This window comes from Panulirus ornatus, chromosome 2, assembly GCF_036320965.1.
Source record: "Panulirus ornatus isolate Po-2019 chromosome 2, ASM3632096v1, whole genome shotgun sequence".
NCBI classification, from domain to species: domain Eukaryota; kingdom Metazoa; phylum Arthropoda; class Malacostraca; order Decapoda; family Palinuridae; genus Panulirus; species Panulirus ornatus.
In genome coordinates, this window is record NC_092225.1 from 69350769 (window position 1) to 69373655 (window position 22887).

General features: G+C 44.1%; 1 protein-coding gene across 10 annotated transcripts in view; it reads left to right on the plus strand.

The window, feature by feature from the left end:
* Shal (Potassium voltage-gated channel protein Shal) overlaps positions 1 to 22887 on the plus strand; it is a 468140-nt gene that overhangs the window by 206886 nt on the left and 238367 nt on the right. The window lies entirely within an intron of this gene.

Consider the following 22887-nt stretch of genomic DNA (forward strand, 5'->3'; position numbering starts at 1 on the left):
AGCGAAAGTCTTGTGCAGGATGGAAGATGGCAAAACGCCAGGAGTGGATGGGACTGCAGCTGAGCTTCTCCAGACGGGTGACAGTGTTGTTAAATTGTTGGCTAGGCCACTCGACATGTGCATGACCCTAGGCAAAGGTGTCTGAGGACTGGGAGGGTCCGCGTATACCGCCCTGGTATACAAGCAAAGGGCACGATAATGAATACTCAGCGGTGACTAGTTTGAGTGATATTTGTGCAGGCAGCAGCTGGAGCGATCCGGCTGTAGGAGGGAGGGAGGATATGTGGACCAGGTGTTTGTCCTGAAGTATGCACGTAAGATATACTTGGAGAAAGGGAGAAACGCGCGCTTGGCGTTCAGGGATCTGTAGGAAAGATATGATAAAACTGACGGAGATGCCTTAAGGAGGATGCTACGGATAAAGGGGGTAAATGAGACGCTATCAACCGGAGTGAGGAAAGTAGGGCATGTGTGCGAGTAGGAAGGGAGGAGTGTGTGCGGTGATTTCAAGTGAAGGTGGATCTACGTTAAGAATGTGTGAGGTCACTATGGCTGTTTAACTGTTTTATGGACGGGTTGGTGAGGGAGGTAAACGCTTGGGTCTTGGAGCGAGGAGCGGGTTTGCTGGAAGTGTTGATACGTGATGTAAACTAAATTAAAACACGGGGCAATGATACATGATGTAAACCTGGCAAATTTCAAGACGGGGCAATGATTAATGCTGTAAACCAGGTTAGAAGAGACAGGGTAATGATATATGATGCAAACCAGGTTAATCAAGAGAAGAGGCAAATGGTACATGATGTAACCCAAGTTACTTGAAAGGCGGGGCAATGATATATGATGCAAACCAGGTTAATTAGGAGAGGAGGCAATGATGCATGATGTAAACTAGGTTAACCAAGAGACGAGGAAATGATAGATGATGTAAGCAAGGCAAACGTGTGTGTGTGTGTGTGTGTGTGTGTGTGTGTGTGTGTGTGTGTGTGTACAAGATTCTCTCCGAAATACATAAACAGTAAACAGAAAAAGAAATACACACACACACACACACACACACACACACACACACACACATGAACAAATACAAACACTCGTAAGTTGTTCTTCAGAACGGAAAACGTGTCAGTGAGAATGGCTTCAGCCTCTATCGACCGTACCCTATTCACTGCACCTTCTCTGGCAAAGCTCCTCATATGACCTGGATTCAAGGCGTCTCACGATTTTTTCTTTTCACTCCTTTCTTGCCCCTCGTGGCACAAGACCTCGGTGGGAGAGGAGAGGAGACTTCCTGAAAAATGAATGTTATCAAGAAATTCAGAAAGGAGTTTACCCATCTGGATAACACCATTTGATAATAATGAAGACTCGTTTCCTGGTTCTCTTTAGACGTACCAGAAGTACCCCTTCAGATATACTCCTTAATACAACGATTCTGTTCTTCTTCTACCCTCGGAATCTTGCATGCAAGCGTTACATGGGAAGTTCTTTGGACACTCGGAAGACACTGTGAGTCTCGGCTCCAGACAAGCGTGTTAAAAGGCTCTTCAGTCTCGAGAAATACAGCCTTGGCTTAAGCCCTCCTCCCTATACACACCTGGGACCTCGTATCTTGGCTTATGGGCCAGTGAAGAAAACCATCGTCTGATTCACGTATGGTGGTTACCTCACCATACTAACCACACTGACGCTCCTCGTACACTGCTGACGACTGCTATACCACACTGACACTTCTGATGCACTGCTGACGACTTCTATACCACACTGACTCTCTTGGTACACTGCTGACGACTGCTATACTACACTGACTCTCCTGGTACACTGCTGACGACTGCTATACCACACTGACGCTCCTCGTACACTGCTGACGACTTCTATACCACACTGACACTTCTGATACACTGCTGACTACTTCTATACCACACTTACTCTCCTCGTACACTGCTGACGACTGCTATACCACACTGACTCTCCTGGTACACTGCTGACGACTGCTATACCACACTGACGCTCCTCGTACACTGCTGACGACTTCTATACCACACTGACACTTCTGGTACACTGCTGACGACTGCTATACTACACTGACTCTCCTGGTACACTGCTGACGACTGCTATACTACACTGACTCTCCTGGTACACTGCTGACGACTTCTATACCACACTGACACTTCTGATACACTGCTGACTACTTCTATACCGCTCTGACTCTCCTGGTACACTGCTGACGACTACTATACCACACTGACTCTCCTGGTACACTGCTGACGACTGCTATACCACACTGACGCTCCTCGTACAGTGCTGACGACTTCTATACCGCTCTGACTCTCCTGGTACACTGCTGACGACTGCTATACCGCACTGACTCTCCTCGTACAGTGACGACTACATTACCACACAGACTCTCCTCGTACAGTGACGATCCCTCACGTTATATATCCTGAGCTTTTTCAGTCATATTCTTGCTCTCAGGGCCTGGTGGTGGGGGGGATGGGGGGCCCTCCTCCGCCGTGACGGTGCCCCTATTACCATGGTGGTGCCCCTATTACCATGGTGGTGCCCCTATTACCATGGTGGTGCCCCTATTACCATGGTGGTGCCCCTATTACGAAGGTGGTGCTCCTATTACCATGGTAGTGCCGGTACTATGATAGTGGTGCCTCTACTGCCATAATGATGCCTCTACTGCCATAATGATGCCTCTACTGCCATAATGATGCCTCTACTGCCATAATGGTGCTTCTACTGCCATAATGATGCCTCTACTGCCATAATGATGCCTCTACTGCCATAATGGTGCTTCTACTGCCATAATGATGCCTCAACTGCCATAATGATGCCTCAACTGCCATAATGATGCCTCAACTGCCATAATGATGCCTCTACTGCCATAATGATGCCTCAACTGCCATAATGATGCCTCAACTGCCATAATGATGCCTCAACTGCCATAATGATGCCTCAACTGCCATAATGATGCCTCTACTGCCATAATGATGCCTCAACTGCCATAATGATGCCTCAACTGCCATAATGATGCCTCAACTGCCATAATGATGCCTCAACTGCCATAATGATGCCTCAACTGCCATAATGATGCCTCAACTGCCATAATGATGCCTCAACTGCCATAATGATGCCTCAACTGCCATAATGGTGCCTCAACTGCCATAATGATGCCTCAACTGCCATAATGATGCCTCTACTGCCATAATGATGCCTCTACTGCCATAATGATGCCTCTACTGCCATAATGATGCTTCTACTGCCATAATGATGCCTCTACTGCCATAATGGAGCCTCAACTGCCATAATGATGCCTCAACTGCCATAATGATGCCTCAACTGCCATAATGATGCCTCTACTGCCATAATGATGCCTCTACTGCCATAATGATGCCTCTACTGCCATAATGGTGCCTCAACTGCCATAATGATGCCTCTACTGCCATAATGGTGCTTCTACTGCCATAATGATGCCTCTACTGCCATAATGATGCCTCTACTGCCATAATGATGCCTCTACTGCCATAGTGATGCCTCTACTGCCATAATGATGCCTCTACTGCCATAATGATGCTTCTACTGCCATAATGATGCCTCTACTGCCATAATGATGCCTCTACTGCCATAATGATGCTTCTACTGCCATAATGATGCTTCTACTGCCATAATGATGCCTCTACTGCCATAATGATGCCTCTACTGCCATAATGATGCTTCTACTGCCATAATGATGCTTCTACTGCCATAATGATGCCTCTACTGCCATAATGATGCCTCTACTGCCATAATGATGCTTCTACTGCCATAATGATGCCTCTACTGCCATAATGATGCTTCTACTGCCATAATGATGCCTCTACTGCCATAATGATGCCTCTACTGCCATAATGATGCTTCTACTGCCATAATGATGCTTCTACTGCCATAACCTTCGGCTTTCGTCGTGGAGACGAGTGTCCCTGTACCTCACTCAGGCTTGTGGTGCCGGGGGGGAGGAGGAGGTGAACCACATAGTTCTGACAAGCACGAGGAGGAGGAGGAGGAGGAGGAGGAGGAGGAGGAGGAGGAGGAGGAGGAGGAGGAGGAGGAGGAGGAGGAGGACGAGGAGGAGGAGGAGGAGGAGGAGGAGGAGGAGGAGGAGGAGGAGGAGGAGGAGGAGGACGAGGAGGAGGAGGAGGAGGAGGACGAGGAGGAGGAGGAGGAGGAGGAGGAGGAGGAGGAGGAGGAGGTGGAGGAGGAGGACGAGGAGGAGGAGGAGGAGGAGGAGGAGGAGGAGGAGGAGGAGGAGGACGAGGAGGAGGAGGAGGAGGAGGAGGAGGAGGAGGACGAGGAGGAGGAGGAGGAGGAGGAGGACGAGGAGGAGGAGGAGGAGGAGGAGGACGGAGACTCACAGTGATATGTAGCCCGGTATGAAGCCGTGAGTATACTTTCATTCAATCATCGACCATATACCTCGACCATGGCACAACGTATTGGTTCTAGTCATTATAAAGCCATTGTTTATGACTGAGGTTATGTAAGGGACGAAAACCTGACCAAATACGAGACGGATCTTTTAAAAGGTAATGGTAAGTCAAGTCCCACCAGACTTCGACACTTGACCATGGCTCATTTAATCACCGTCTGTTCAGCTCTGCAGTCCTTTATCCTACCAAAGTTTCTCTTTTCTACAAGCCTCTGTCACGTTTCAAGTGTCAGGGTGTCAAGTATCTCTCTCAAGTGACACACACACACACACACACACACACACACATACATATATACACACACAGCCTCCACAGACGTGGCCACACTGCACATGCGCCCTTCATCCCTCTCTAAGCATGATGCATCCCAGTCTATACTCTCTCGTCAGAGCTGGAAGCTCGCATGTGGTTCTCTAACTTCATCTTTCCAATTACTTTCCAGGATCTGGACGCCGGCAAATAACTCAGTCCCCGCTCAAACATCTTTTTTCTTTTTGTGCTAATTATGTTTCGAGAATAAATGACAGATCTCTCTCTCTCTCTCTCTCTCTCTCTCTCTCTCTCTCTCTCTCTCTCTCTCTCTCTCTTATTTGATATTCACGTTCGGGCTGATCCATTATTCTGCCCTGGTTCTCTCCAGGTGAATTATGTATTCACGTATAACGAAGATATCTTATAATCTCTCATGAATACATAACAATAAAAGAAATTCCAAGTTACAATTAGGCTTCAGTTTTAAAGGTTATTCTAGCGATGTAGTCGTGTGAAGCGAATTGTATTCCTGCGCATCGTTACGTCTACTGGATGGTGAAACTCTTGGCTACAAGCTTGGAATCAACGTACACTCAACCAGACAGACTCACAAGAAATAGTTCATCAATGACCGTATGAAGACAATATGTGGTGTGAGGAGGGCTCATTCAGATAATGGAGAGTAGGGTAAGAGAAAGGTGTGTAGGAGTAGGAGGAGTAATATGAGTGAGCTGAAGAGGGCTGTGTGCTGAAATGATTTGGACATATGGAGAGGATGAGTGAGGAGAGGTTGATTAAGAGGATATAAACAAGAGAAATGGAGGAGATGTTGAAGGGGTGGTGGAAAGCAGGAAAGAACGAAGCTTTCAGTGATCAGGACCTGAAAATGCAGGAGAGTGTAAGGCTTGCTTGGGACAGATCGAATGGCAGAGGTTTGGTATACAAGGGGCGACGTGATGTCGATTGGAATAAACCAGGGCTTATGAAGCGGTCAAGGGAAACTAATGAAAGGTCTGTGGGGCCTGACTGTGTTGTGCGCGGCAACACTGGACCACTACCACAGCAACACTGGACTACTACCACAGCAACAGTGGACCACTGCCGCAGCAACACTGGACCACTGCCACAGCAACACTGGACCACTGCCAAAGCAACACTGGACCACTGCCGCAGCACCACTGGACCACTGCCGCAGCAACACTGGACCACTGCCGCAGCAACACTGGACCATTGCCGCAGCAACACTGGACCACTGCCGCAGCAACACTGGACCATTGCCGCAGCAACACTGGACCACTGCCGCAGCACCACTGGACCACTGCCGCAGCAACACTGGACCACTGCCGCAGCACCACTGGACCACTGCCGCAGCAACACTGGACCACTGCCGCAGCAACACTGGACCACTGCCGCAGCAACACTGGACCATTGCTGCAGCAACACTGGACCATTGCCGCAGCAACACTGGACCACTGCCGCAGCAACACTGGACCATTGCCGCAGCAACACTGGACCACTATATGCCTGGCAAACTTCCAAGCGTCTGCAACACAAGTTCCCGGGAGCCCCAGCTCTGGGCTCAACATCTTGGCATAATATTACTAACGTGTGTGCCAGGTGGGTTACCTGGTCTCCTCCGGATTATATTATATTATATTGAATAAATTATATTATACTTATTATATCATATCATATTGATTATATCATATCATAGTGATTATATTATACTATCTTGATTATATTATATTATATTGATTATATTATATCATATCATATTGATTATATTATACTATCTTGATTATATTATATTATATTGATCATATTGATTATATCATACCATTGTATTGATTATATTATATCATACTGATTATATTTGATTATCTTGAATTATATCGAATTATATCTGAGGCATTATAAATGACGTTATGAAAAAAAAGAGAGCATCAATTGCTATGGGCAATTTTCACCAAAAGAATATTTGAATCTGTGGTGAAATGACAGAGCGGATCCATGTAATCATCATGTTACATATATACTTAATTACCTAGCAGGTACAATGAGAATATACCATAGGTATCTATAGATAAGCTTTATGTGTCTTACTTGACTTACACACACACACACACACACACACACACACACATGTTTCTGTGAAAGAGTCCTTTTGGACCCATAGCTTCTTTTTCCAAGTTGCGCTACTCCCGTCAGGAGGGAAATGTAGACTCCTTTGGAGTGACAAGTTCTTTGACGAGATCGTACTGTCTTGCTTATGGTAACTGTACACTCGCGATGTAACATCTTGAAGGCCAGGTGAGGATATTCCACAAAGGCCCTGTCCTCTGTTCTTAATGCTACCTCGCTAACGCGGGAAATGGCGAATAGTTTAAAAGAAAAGATATATATATATATATATATATATATATATATATATATATATATATATATATATATATATATATATATATCTTCACAACAATAAGGCCTGCGGATTATATGCTGTGGGTATCAGGCAATGTGAACAATGAACAACGCATAATAAGTTCCTGGTTAATTTTGGCACACACGAACTGTTGGCGAAGACAGTCGCCCTTGGAAGAATCTCTCTACCCAGCCAGCCAAGTGAAGTTTGAGGTTAACATTTCAGTGTATCTCCTGTCACTCTGGAACAGCCAGGGGTCGTCTTGTAATCTACCAGCGAGAATTTTATTTTTTTCACCCTTAATCGACTAACACGTTGGTATTATTCACGTCTGTACGAATATCATACACAGTTTTTTTTCTTATTTTGTGGAGGAGTAGATATACACATTCGGAATACATATTGCGTAAGGGAATCTAACGCTTTTGTGGTGGTTCATGTCATGGCGAAGGTATCGTATCCTGTCTGATATTCTATGTTGTGGGATCGAGTAGGATACATTAACTCACTAGTCACGTCACTTTTGTTATATCTTTTAAGGGCATTCTGCGTCATGTCATGCCTTCCCGTTGTATGCCAGCGGCTCCAGTCACTGGTAAAAGCCCCGGTCAAGGCCAGGCCTTGAATAAAACGAAGAGGAGGGAAAAAGAAGAAAATAAGTTAGAGAAGACTGTAAAGATAATCGGATTAAATTTGAAGAAAACGGAGAAAAGTTTCGAAAACGAGGTTAATATAAAGGGTAAGCTAGGGTGTAGGGAAGATGTATCAACAATCTTGATACGAGGTTGTGTAAGATATTTCTGAGCATCACTTCAAACTATATGAGTCAGGAGGGTAGTACTTCCCTGGGGGAAGGCTGCTGTCTACAAACCTAGAAATTCTCTAAGGGGTCGATGAAAACAGTGTGGGATATGTAACATTGTGGAATATTACCTGCAATTTTTCGTATTTTCCCTCAGAAAAATAAATTTCCCTTAAAACCTCATTTATAAAGAGTATTTTCATGCTCAATACAAATCTGGGGTTTATATATAGCTTAGTCGTCTTTATGATCTTTAATTAAGTTATTAAATGAAGACATTTTAATGTATTATCTGACCACTTGCATTATATTTACTAGGTATCAATCAGTAACTGAGAGCATTATGATATATTTTACTTGATTATTTGAAGCATAGAATTGTTTGAATATGCTAAGTTTCAATTTTGAAAAAAACAAGTTTTTTGGGTTGAAAAATAACTACTGCCTGCAATTTTTCGTATTTTCCCAAGAAAAATAGATTTCCTTTAAAACCTCATTATAAGAGAATTTTTCATGATAAACGAAAATTTGGAATTAGAATATATAGAAGTTTCATCGTATTTATGACTTTTAAGTTGTTAAATGAAGACATTTTTAAAGTATCATCTGATTACTTGCATTCTATTTACTGGATATCTATCGGTAACTGAGAGCATTACGATATATTTTACATGAATATTTGAAGCATAGAAATGTTTGAACATGCGAAGTTCCAATTTTGAAAAAAAAACAAAGTTTTTTGAGCTGAAAAATACCCTGAACCAGTAATTTTTCATATTATCCACAGAAAATAGATTTACTTTAAAACCTCATTATAAGGAGTATTTTTCATGATGAATATAATTCTGGGGTTAAAATGTAGTTTGATCGTCATTATGACCTTTACTTAAGTTGTTAAATGAAGACGTTTTTAAAGTATTATTTGACCCCTTGCATTGTATTTACGGGTATCTATCGGTAACTGATAAGATTATGATATATTTTCCATGATTATTTCAAGCATAGAAGTGTTTGAACATGTTAAGTTTCAATTTAGGAAAAAAAAAATTTGCTCTGAAAAAATAGATACTATTGGTAGTGCAAGAATTACGTTACTGTAAGTAATGTAGGATGTATCACGCTGTAGCTAGTGTAGAATACATCAAGCTGTCAGTCAAGGAGGATACATCATACTGTAGTTTGTCAAGAGATACGCTACGTTGCTTTACTTGCAAAATCTATCGTGCAGAAAGTATGTATTTAGACTGTAAACCGCGTCGAATATTGTACGTTTTGAGCTCATTGAAATATCAAATTCATAGGTTTTATCAAAACATTTCTTCTTTGCAATTGGGTCGAACTCGTATTTTTATTTACAACTGGGATCATGGTGCTGCTATGCTTACAAGTGTTATTACAACTCTGCTATGTTTATCAAATGGTATTATAGCTCTGCTAAGTTTAAACGTATCGGTATAACCTTGTTGTGTTTACAGCTGGCATTATAATGATGCTATGTTTACACTCTGCATCATAGCTCCTCCATGTTTACAGCTGGCATCATAACATTGCTATGTAAACAGCTAGGAGGCGTCATAGCACTGCTACGTTTACAGCTGGCATCATAACGCTGCAGTGTTTACACAGTGGCATGATAGCTCAACCTTTTCGTACCTGTTCCCAAAGGCTGTACAGTATCGCTCCGATTACTTGAAACACAGTGTTGGAAATACTCTTTATCAATCGCCATGTCGCTTCATCAGCATTTTATTTTAAAGACACGTTTAAGAGGGTCACAACTACACAATCTCATCTACAACCCAGGATAGGGACCTGAACGTCTGAGCATAAGAGAAAAACTTTCGTCTTGTCAACATCATCTTGCATTTAGTCCTGCTAATATATCAGAGGTGGACACCTTTATCCCCCTCGAAGTGTCAGGAACAGGTGGCAGTCTCTTCTGTCTCTCCAGGTTTTATCTCTATCATGAATACGAACATCCGAGGCTTGTGATCTGATGTCTGAGTCAGTCATGTGTTCGTGAGGAGGAAAAATGTTTATGACAAAGTTGTAAACACGTGACAGAGACTCGGCTCGCCTGATGTTCATGTGATGTATGTGTTGCTGTTTTCCTTCGTATGATTTTGTTTGTTGGCGAGTGTTGCAAAACGCTGCCTGCCCTTCTGTCCGGCCGAACACCCAATCTGTTCCTTCAACATCTTGTCTGTTCCCCCAAACAAGTAAGTTCCTCAACATCTAAAATGCTCCCCCAACATTTAGTCTGTCCCTGCAACACTTTGTTTGTTACCCCAACACCTCGTCTGTCCCTCCAACACCCTGTCTATTACTCCAAACATCTTGTCTGTTCCTCAGCATCTAAGTTGATCCTCCAACATTTTGTCTGTTCCTCCAACACCTTGTTTGCTTTCCCAACACCTTGTCTATTCCCGAAACACCTTGTCTCTTCCCTAACATCATGTCTATTCTTCCAACACCCTGTCTCTTCCCCTAAACATCTTGTCTGTTCCCTCACATCTAAACTGTTCCCCAGCATCTTGTCTGTTCCTCCATCATCTTGTCTGTTTCCCCAGTACCTTGTATGCTCCTAAAACAACCTGCCTATTCCCTCAAACATCTCGTCTGTTCCCCAGCATCTCATCTGTTCCTGACACCTCTCCTCCTCCACTCACACCTTGTCCTTGTCTGTCCCACAACCCCACCCCTGCTTCCCCAACACCTTTCCTGTTCCTCAGACTATTCCACCAATAATCAGAGAACTCGCCGACACACTCCTGATTTCTCCTCACGTGCACTTTCCCCTGTCTTCCCTTTACCTCCTGTAATCCGTCTGCTCATTCTGAACATCCTGTTTGTTCAAATCATCAACATTTATCCACCTTCCTTCTTCATCTTCTTCCCACACGTTACATAACGTGTATCTCTAGCCTAAATATTTCCTCCATTCCTTTCTATCATCTTCAGACACCACGGATCATCCTTGAAATATCTGGCAATGTATAGCCAAGATCATCGAGCATCCACTTGGTCCTTAGTAGCTATTAAGACGTTTGAAATGACTCATATGATAATCGTATCGTACACGCAACAGTTGGCTGAACCAAGAACTAAGGAAATATACGATGAAAATCATACCATTACAGTCTCGTCTCGATCAATCAGAAGTCACTGAACCACTCTCGCCACTGTCACCTCTTGCCAACTGAGATCCCTCGTCCCCGAAGTGCAGTTCGACACCATAACCGCATTTAACCCATCCAAGCTCAGGCAAATCGCTACCGTGAACACCCACATATCAACCAACCACTGTGATCATCATCATCTCAATGTGTGTCGAAACCTCCCCTTCAGTTGTCTAGTCCCAATGTCTATCTTATAGGTATTTACTTTGTATATTTTCAGCCTTTGCCTTCAGTTGATTTACTAAATTTTGAATAATGATAATAATAATGATAATAACAATGATAAAATGATAACAACAACAACAACAACAATAATGATAATAATGATAATAATGATAATAATGATAATAATAATGATAATAATGATAATAATAATTTTCAAAATCTCAATCATTCACACAAAGATATAAACAATTACAATAAAACATATACACTCGTATAGACACACAAACACACCTTAATGGCTCCATTTTCTAAACTTTCTTTCACTAGGGCACAACTTTCGAAATTTCTGGATCCTGTCCTCCTTCAGTGTCTGTCCTGCGTGGTATACCTCATACCCCGACCACACTGCTCCAGACGCTCCTTAATGTGCCTTTCCGTCGATCTTTCTTAACTACTTTTAAAAGATCTGTTCCTCCTCGACACTTGTCGAGTTCCATTCAGAAACTCGAAAGTTTTTAACATGTATCCTCCTCTTCTCTCTCTCTCTCTCTCTCTCTCTCTCTCTCTCTCTCTCTCTCTCTCTCTCTCTCTCGTCCAGTGTGAGCAAGTTTCTAAGCTGTTAATCTTTCTCGATATCTCAGGTCTTATATATTAATTACCATATCAGTTGCTCGCGTGAGACCTTCGCTTGCTAGATCGAAAGATTCTTTCACATGGGAAGACCTGACCTCAGGGGACAGGCGTGATGTGGGCTCTTGTACCCATTGTAAACATATTCCTGCACATCCTGCGTGTTCAGCACATTTCCTCAATCTCCTTTCTTGAAATCGAGCACGATATTTGCTCTCTTCCATTCCTCTGCTTCTCTTTCTTCCTTCCTCCACTTTCAGGTCCATACACTTTATAGTGATTAAGATCTTAATTTACCTGACGGTCACATTATTTCTTCATGATCTTTTGCTGGTAATGAGGACAACATGGTCTGCGTGCTAAATATACCCTGGAATTTCGCATCAAATGACTAATATATTTCCTCTTCTTCTTCTTCTTCTTCTTCTTCTTCTTCTTCTTGCTTATTAATCTTGTAGTCTTCTCATTTGTTCTTTAAATGATGATTTATGGAAGATTTTCTATTTATCATTTCTCTTATCCACTGTCTATTTTCGAAATTTCTTCTCTGTTCCTCTTTTCCTTTATTGTGAACATATATATTTTTTTTTGTTCTTTTGCACTTTTCAAACGCCGTTTGGCTGCTGCTGCTGTTGTTTCACAAATCTCCTTTAAAGCAAAATCCTGTTTTATGTAGCTTTTGGCATCGACGATTGAACGATACGTGTGTATCTCTCTCTCTCTCTTCTCTTCTCTTTCCTACACTCTCCATACCCAGTACCCGGTACACAGCTTCATACTCCTTCATTATGCATCTCACAGAACCTCCAATGACATTCTCCGTGTGTACTGGCATTGAAATTGCATCCCTCTCTCATTTAATGTTCCTCAAGATCTTACCCGGGCATATGAGGAGGTCAAATTAAACCGTGGAATACGTCCGTGGTTGTCTTGGCCGTGGATAGGAGGCTCTTGTGTTAGTACATTATAAATGACAGCAAGAGCGAGCGTGCAAATGAAGCCATAGTTCGGGTCTTCCTGACGGCTTTTCATTATCTATCTGTCTATCTATCTATCTATCTATCTATCTATCTATATATATATATAGATAGATAGATAGATAGATAGATAGATAGATAGATAGATAGAGAGAGAGAGAGAGAGAGAGAGAGAGAGAGAGAGAGAGAGAGAGAGAGAGAGAGAGAGATGACTATTTTTCTATAGCACTAACATGTAATCTCTTAGTATACTAACATTGTTCTTCTCCACCCACAGGTAAGGAGTGAGGACATCCCCGCGTGTACTGGTGATGTGTTCAGACTTTCCCACTACCTGCAGTAGTCGCTGAGGGTCAGGCAATCAGTGCGTATCTCAGTATATATTTCAATGCGTATTTCAAGGCGTACTTGACTTCAATTGCTACACCATTCGGAAAAATACCTCCTTCCCCCCCCCCTTTTTTTTTTTTATCCTAGCAGTAATTACGAACTTTGCATATAATTCGAAAAGCCAAATGTTACCTAACAGGAGAAGTTAATTTCATTCTGCAAATGATGCTCTTTTGTTTATCTTCCATCAGCGGGGTACTTAGTTGAATTAGATGGAGGGGATACGACCCCCTAACAGGCGAGTGCGGGTGTCGGTCTTTTCTATACATTTTATTCAGTGTTGGTCAGTACATTACACCTCCCAGCTTACGGAGTTGTTGTTCTTTGGATCCAAAGCTTTTATTGTGTCCAGGTCAGAACGCTACACATCTTTATGTCCACAGCTATCGTTCTGTCCGGCTATGTGTGCTAAGTTCTGTGTCTCAATCTTGCTTTCTGGCTAGATCAGAGCACTCCACGTCTGTCTTACTGTCCAGGTCAATATACTTCACGTGAGCTTGTATACAAGTCTTTTCCTCTGTCCGGCACAGTTTCTTTTTTTTTCATGGTTATTTGAGACGGAAGGGGCAACTGAATATCCTACTCAAGGTCTACTCACTATCGCCCAATTCCTGGGGGAGGATGAACATCTGGGATGACTGTGGGCCAAATACCGCGACCAGGATTCGAACCTATGCGTTCGACCCGAGGGCGGCCTGGGAGTGCGTTAACATCACAAATTCTAACCGCTACGCTACTGGAAGAGTGTTCGACACCTTGTGCTCAGAGCTTTAATGTCTATCCAGCTCACTATACTACACCTCCACGTAGCCAAAGTCTACGCCAGTTTCAGAACATCTAAAACATTTACAGACGCAGGCAAGTGGAGGCCAGAGGCACCCAGAGGCGTTACATACACTAGGCCAAACACTTGACTCACTCCTCTTCTTCATCTTAATCTTGTCTCACAGCTGACTCAACAGATTCACCGCCTGACACTTGCACGAAGATGAATATTGATGATTCTCTTCTTTAATGCTATTCTTACGAAAACCGTCCCATTGATGACATGTGTTTTTGACACTATTAGTTGGTATTTTTCTGTGTCGTAATAGATGTCTGAGATTATTAACTTCCTTGTGTATAATGTCACCTTAACTTTAAACTAACCTATCTACTAACTGGTGAGTATGATAGTAGAATATCACAGAAGAGAAAATAAAAAGGTACGTGAGTTTGAATAGTGAGTTTGATATAAAAAAAAGATGTTAAGTTTAAAGGATTCTTCACATCTCTGAATCAGACAGAAACCATAGGAATCTGTTACGTTTTCTAAGATGTCTTTATTATCCACTTAACAATACCATGTTATCTTTTCGTTGATATCCTCATACCCACTAGAGAATGTGTTATCTTCATGAGACTGTGATATCCACGATTCCAATGGAGATGATCGCTTATACCTATACAGGGTATTAGGTTCCTGTCATTCTGTACATTGGAAAGTGTTTTATTTTTCTTGATATCAGAGTCATTAGAAAACGAGAGGAGAGAATGATATGATATCCTCGCTCATGTGTTTGTTTAGTCCATATTGTTCAAGATACTTCACTAAACGTCCCATTCCAACGACCAAGGTTGTTGTGGCACCACATTAGCACCTGTGTTTGAAATACCAGCACCTTTGGGCCCTCCGGAGCCTTGTCTGCCTGTTACTGTAGACCGTCTTTTTATAATATGAATAGATAATGTTTCCCGACATTTCATCCACCAACCAGCAGTCAGCGTTAACTATCCTGCCAAGGAAATGGACGAATCGCTGGCAACTGTCGATGTGGGTTAGTCCCCGTGCGTCTAAGCCACTTCCTCGCCGTGTCTACAGACAGAAGACAGACATGACTGTCTTCCTTACAGAAGATAAAACAACAGCGTAAGCGAGAGGATTACCTATCTAGAGCCAGAATGCTACGTAAGAATGATAGATTATGACTTTCTGAAGAAAATGATCACAGACAAGCTTTCTTGGTACACAAAGTAACCGTGACAGAGTGTTCCAGTCTGTAGCATGCACCAGTAAGGCAGTGAATTAGAAAAGAGGACGATCGAAGGTCTCTTAAGTTTCATGAGATGTTCGGATGATATCAAGAGACACGGAAGCCATCTTACGAGAATCAGTTTCTGAGATTACTAGCTGATTCTTTTTCATTATCTCATATCTTGTAAGAGTTTGTATATAACAATCATCCTATAAACATGGATATACGTATACATCTTCACTATATATCATTTAGCGTAAGATTTATTTTGTTTTGAAGCCACATCGTGTTATAACTACGTACGTACATCCGTTCGTCCAGTCATCACATTACTGCATCTTGAGCCTGGCACACATCCTCCCCACACCGGTGACCCACCATCACTACCCACATCCCAAGCAGCGACCCTGAGGAAAACTGTCACAGTCATTCTCACCCTACACTCCTGCCCTGCCTCGACCTCTCCATCTCCGCACACCCTAGAAGCCGTCATGGCTCCTCCACTCTCTTCCCCTCACACTCGGCCCAGGTTGCCGCACCAGGGAACGTCAGTCACTCCTTGAACTCCCCCGTCCTCCTACGCCCTCATGATCATTCCTCTAATTCTTCCTTCCTTCCCATAACAACTTCTTGACTACCAGGATGACACTGACACGGGTGTGGCACAAACTCTTGCTCTCGAAACATCCATCCCTTTGGAGTTTTCGCTTCGCTCTGTTCTCTGCTGCCTAGTTTTACCTCCATGAATATGACCATATATCTATTGAGCCATAGTCATTGATGGAGCGGCTTCACCCACCCTTACCCTGTACACAGTGATGTCCCTAAGGGTTCCGACTGATCGCCTATGTTTTCTTCATAAACGACCCTCTCTTCTTCTGCTTCGAACCCTGTTGTTCACTTTTGAACTCCAAAGACGATTCCTTTATACAGTCTTCAGTTCATCTTCCTTCCCGTCCTCAACCGTTTCCTGGCGGTGAAGATATTTCTTAATGTGAGTCTGTGTAGTACCGAGAGTAGGAAGGACGTAATTTGTTTAGATTCGACGGTACAGAAAACGCAGTGTCTATATCTCTTCCTGAGTCTTACTCCTTTTCTAAATCTTACTCTTTTCCTAACCATCAAATTTCAAAACAGTACAAGCAATAATATAAATGTGCCAGACATACCCATATCCTTTAATCTATTCTGGAAACATCACATAATCAACATCATACACTATGTTTATCAAAAGCTGGAGATGTTGTATTGGTGTAAGAGTTATTTTCCTTTCGATCAATTGTCTCTTATCTACAGGCGTTCCATCCGCTCCAGTAGGGGATAATGCTTGTCTATAATTACAGTGGCTCTAGTCGCGCCTCAAGAACATTCCATCTTATCAACTCTCCTGCCAACACCTCTCTTCATCCATCCTTCTTCATCCACCTTGATCTTACTTCCTTCCCTTTTTTTGTGTTGTGCAGACATCATCTCCGCCTCTGCTCTACATATGTCCCAGCCTCCTGAGACGTGGTCCTGTGGTACGCGACTGGCTCCTTCTTCCCATAGATTCTGTGTGGGGACCAGCCACATGAGGATTAGCCGTTGTGATATCTCCCTCTTCCGGCGAAGCTGTGGAATCCACTTACTTCTTTCATTCATCTTCGTCTAAGATCTTTCACCTATGAGATGTCTGGTCCACAAACACTCGAACAGGCCAATATTTCAATGCCTGTTCTGTCTTGTTTTGTAGACGTATCGTTTCATCTTTTCAGACGACGTGACCACGATGGGCCTAGCTTTTTCTCATGCTATTTCGGCTATTATAAAACACACACACACACACACACACACACACACACACACACACACACACACACACACCCACGCATCACATACACCAAAGTGATGTGTAACCAATGAAAGACCATCAGTGGGAACATTAATCTACGATGGATCTGACATTTGCACAAACACCACAGGAGGTTCAGATGATTGTATGTAGACCACCAGTGGGTGGGTAAGGCTGGTTGTGTTGTGGTGAGGCTGGATCATGTTGTTAGAAACTGTTGTGAGTGTTGGTAGTGGGATGAGCGATATAAGAGAAAACTATATGGTTGAAAAATGGCTCTGGGTGAATATATGGTGAGCTTGGGTATACAGTCGTTCGTAGTCAAAACCGGGAAGACATATGGAGTGTAGATGGGAAGCCACAGGAATATGTTGTAACTTGGAGATGCACATAACGAACGAGAAGTAAAAGTTGTCATGTAGCAGTTACAGTAGATACCCCACTGTAGTAGCTTAGGAAGGGGGCAGACTGAGCAGACACATCTAGGTAAAGATAAAGAGAGGAGGCAAAAAGGAGAAAAAAGTACAATTTCTAACCAAGATTAACAACGATACAAAATGCGTTGATGAGTCTACTGGTGTAGATTCAAATGCTAAGAACAGCTGCTGTTAGATGATGATGAAGAATCATCTTTCCAGCTTAAGAATTATACGAAGCAATGAACGACGAGTCTTAATGTGTCTCAATAACGAAGACATAAAACCTCTGGAGATGGATGGCTCTCCAACTGGGCAAACGTCGGACCACAAAGATGACGGCGAGAGGCTGACAGTAACGAATGAGACGAGATCGTCACGTGACCCCAGAATGAGATGAGATCGTCACGTGACCCCCAGAATGAGATGAGATCGTCACGTGACCCCCAGAATGAGATGAGATCGTCACGTGACCCCCAGAATGAGACGAGATCGTCACGTGACCCCCAGAATGAGACGAGATCGTCACGTGACCCCAGAATGAGATGAGATCGTCACGTGACCCCAGAATGAGACGAGATCGTCACGTGACCCCAGAATGAGATGAGATCGTCACGTGACCCCCAGAATGAGATGAGATCGTCACGTGACCCCCAGAATGAGATGAGATCGTCACGTGACCCCCAGAATGAGACGAGATCGTCACGTGACCCCCAGAATGAGACGAGATCGTCACGTGACCCCAGAATGAGATGAGATCGTCACGTGACCCCCAGAATGAGACGAGATCGTCACGTGACCCCCAGAATGAGATGAGATCGTCACGTGACCCCCAGAATGAGACGAGATCGTCACGTGACCCCCAGAATGAGACGAGATCGTCACGTGACCCCCAGAATGAGATGAGATCGTCACGTGACCCCCAGAATGAGACGAGATCGTCACGTGACCCCCAGAATGAGATGAGATCGTCACGTGACCCCAGAATGAGATGAGATCGTCACGTGACCCCCAGAATGAGACGAGATCGTCACGTGACCCCAGAATGAGACGAGATCGTCACGTGACCCCAGAATGAGACGAGATCATCACGTGACCCCCAGAATGAGACGAGATCGTCACGTGACCCCAGAATGAGATGAGATCGTCACGTGACCCCAGAATGAGACGAGATCATCACGTGACCCCCAGAATGAGACGAGATCGTCACGTGACCCCAGAATGAGATGAGATCGTCACGTGACCCCCAGAATGAGACGAGATCGTCACGTGACCCCCAGAATGAGACGAGATCGTCACGTGACCCCAGAATGAGACGAGATCGTCACGTGACCCCAGAATGAGACGAGATCGTCACGTGACCCCCAGAATGAGACGAGATCGTCACGTGACCCCAGAATGAGACGAGATCGTCACGTGACCCCCAGAATGAGACGAGATCGTCACGTGACCCCCCAGAATGAGACGAGATTGTCACGTGACCCCAGAATGAGACGAGATCGTCACGTGACCCCCAGAATGAGACGAGATCGTCACGTGACCCCAGAATGAGACGAGATCGTCACGTGACCCCCAGAATGAGACGAGATCGTCACGTGACCCCAGAATGAGACGAGATCGTCACGTGACCCCAGAATGAGACGAGATCGTCACGTGACCCCAGAATGAGACGAGATCGTCACGTGACCCCAGAATGAGACGAGATCGTCACGTGACCCCCAGAATGAGACGAGATCGTCACGTGACCCCCCAGGACCAGACAGACGGACATTCTTCGTAGATAATGAAGTGAATGGAAAAAAAATTTGCTGAACTTTGAGAATTACATTCAGAGTCGACTGCAGAGGAAGGTACTCTTGAGCGTCTGAAAACGTGTCCCAGAATACAAAAAAATGAGGGACTAAGATGCTTTCCTTAACTACAGACTGATGCAGAAAACGGTATATATATATATTCATCAAATAGAAATGGAAATAAAAGATAAAGGAATCGAGTAAAAGTTAGCTTCATGCTTCGCGTTGGCATCGCACCTTGCAAACACTTCGGCAAATAATCTGTCACAACCATAACGTTTGATTTGTCTGTATAGACAACGTGTAGAGTCGTCCGTCCGTCCTGGCCTTCACAACACATGACACAGAGTCCCTGATGCTTTGGATGACGATTCGTGTCTACGTGAAGCGTCTCGTGAAGGCATTCGACCCAATATTTACAGATTTTAGCCTAAGTCTTCTGAGGAGGTTTGCTGGAATCGACTCATGAGCTTCGAGGTTCTTGACCTTATATTTAAGGGTGTTAGGAATGTTATTTATTCCCCTCTCACACGGTAGTCGTGTATCGGTTCATCATCACTACGTAAGCCCCTTTGTTGTGTCAATATTTTTTCCTTCTACCTCCTCCTTTTTTTTTTAATCAGATGAGGACATTGGATGACCGACTATCATATTCTTCACGTGGAGAAAAATGACATATCATCAGGCAAGTGTTTCTTGGAAACAACGACAAGGAAAATCTCTGAACAGATTTATTGATTTTTATGTTATGTCATCATCAGAATTTATTTTTCTAAGCTTAAGCTTTCACAAGAAAGCTGTAAAGTGTTTGTGACCTTAGTCCATGTTTCAAGCGGGTATGATTCGTGTCGTGTTTGAGTTTTTTCTGGTTATTCTTAACTCAAAATTTCCCTGCGGTGAGCACTACGTCCTGGCCTCGTCTCTTCGTACACTATTGCCACCACTCCGTCCAAAGTACAGCACAGCTTTGTAGGAGCAGAGGGCGAATAGCTAGAGGATTAGCAGCGCTTAAAGAGAGAGAGAGAGAGAGAGAGAGAGAGAGAGAGAGAGAGAGAGAGAGAGAGAGAGAGAGAGAGAGAGAGAGAGAGTATCAGATCCTCCATCTCGTGTATCATCCTGGTTCCGATCAAGATATGATACATAACAAACCTCCTTTACTCTCTCTTGTTCACGACAGAGTCGCAATTGACGTATCATACCTTTATGCATGACTGAAGTGTTAGAGTGTAAGTTCCTCCCTGTTCATCTCTTTCAACTGCTGTATCATGTATGATGGAGTGGACGTGAGGAAACATGGTCAGGTGCCACGCCTTCGTACGTTGGGTCGAGGTACACAGTGAGGCAACATAGTCAGCTACCAGGGTCGTGGTGGTACTGTACACATGGAGACACATCCAACATAATTTCAAGAGCGGAACCTTTGTTTTCTGGGTCCCTAATGAAGATATAATGTCGTTTTCGAGAGTCACCGAGAGGGCACTAGTTAAGGACGGGAGAGAGAGAGAGAGAGAGAGAGAGAGAGAGAGAGAGAGAGAGAGAGAGAGAGAGAGAGAGAGAGAGAGATGGATGACTGAACTGTCAGTTTGGGAGGCTGTGTGTAGCAGTTGTGTGTGTGTGCGTGTGTGCGTGTGTGTGTGTGTGGGTGGGGGGGGGGGGGGGGTAGCGACGTCCTTGTCAGACTTGTAAATCACACTGCTTATCTCAGCTCTCTCTCTCTCTCTCTCTCTCTCTCTCTCTCTCTCTCTCTCTCTCTCTCTCTCTCTCTCCCTACACCGTGTCTTCTCTCGTCCTTCAGTAACTCGGCCCATCGCGTGGTGACACTACCACCGGCCCCATCCTCAGTGTTTGGCCCATCGTGTGATCACACTCTCGCCTCCGCCTCACCTCCTTCACCGACCATAACCCACGATGGGATCGTACACTGGCGGACGTCCTCCCTCCCACCTCCCGCTCCTCACACCACCACCACACCCTTGTTCATGAAGCCAACCACTGCCGCCGCTCGCCCTGGCGCTTGAAGCCATCATCCACGTGAGCGAGGCCCGCTGCGGTACGGCATTAGTCAAGATCCACATTTGTGCCCTACGCTCATGCGTCAGTCGCTTGACAGCGCTTGGCAGGCACAGGGCCTAATGCGAGGAGGGGGGCCGGCGAAATGAACTTGGCGAGCGGGAGTGGCCGAGGAGACGCGCATAATGTGAGCAATGCCTGGCTGCTTGACACGCGCCTCTGACGTTTTTGACCAAATGTGACTTTTGTACCTTTCTTTGTATCTATTCGAGTACACTGGCGCGTGCGTGTGTGTGTGTGTGTGTGTGTGTGTGTGTGTGTGTGTGTGTGTGTGTGTGTGTGTGTGTGTGTGTGTGTTCTCTCTGTCTCTGTCTCTCTGTATTTACCAACGCCTCTCGTTCCTGCCCACACACACCTGTTTTGATCAACGAAAATAACATAAATGTAGTTTCGTTATTCAGGTTCAGTTACGCCATCTATCAACGCGATGAAATGTTGAACTGATTCATTATCGTGCGGGTTATGTTCGTAAACGAAAGTCTCTCTCTCTCTCTCTCTCTCTCTCTCTCTCTCTCTCTCTCTCTCTCTCTCTCTCTCTCTCTCTCTCTCCGAGTTACACTTTGGGAATGAGGTATTGTACGAGATGAGGCGGAGCGTCGCCTACTTGCCTCATTGTTATAGCAAGTCGAGGTTGTACATTAATGTCATTAAGCTGTAGATCAAGTCGGTTTTACGTTTCTTTTGTTAGACGAAAGAAATGATTCATTGTCCCATAGCTTTTGAGTGAAGGCCTCTGTGAATAGGACTTAATACACTAAAAAAAACTGCATTGAATACCCCACCCCAGCTGGCTGTATAGAATTGTTAATATGTTTAATTACATAACCACAGAACCCCTTTTATGAGGCTCCTGCAGCTTCAAGGTCGCTCTACAATCAGTAGCAGGGTAAGGATGGTCGACCTTCAGAGCCAGGAGTCCTTCGAATGAGACTATATTCTTGTGATACAACTTTGCCAATCGGGATTTTTCACTCGCGGTGTAATCACACCAAGGGGGAATCCGGTAGCGTCAGTGTATAGAATGAGAGATGTCAAAATGCACATCAGCTTCAGAAAAAGATACTAGGAACGTATTCTCTAAATGGTCATCATGATGTTTGAGATGCTAAGCAGAGGCGCAAATGGGTCGGGTTTCAAATCTTTGCGAAACCCCAGAGATAGATGATGAATTGGTTTCTATATTTACTAATAAGATTAAAGAAAAATTGATAAGGAAAATGAGATTAATCAGCATCACTCAAGCTCGGCCATCATGTTAACACCCCAGTTAACTAACAATCAAACTCGGACGTCATGTTAACACCCAATGACCTAACCTTCTAGACGTGTGAATCACCATGAGGTAAATAATATCATCCAAATAACGAAGGTTCTAAACTTGTGGTTCGAGACTGAAAGTTAATGAAACACCCAACATCTCTATGTTTACGGTAACCAGTGGATTGGCTGTTGGTCAGTTTGTACTTGGAGCCT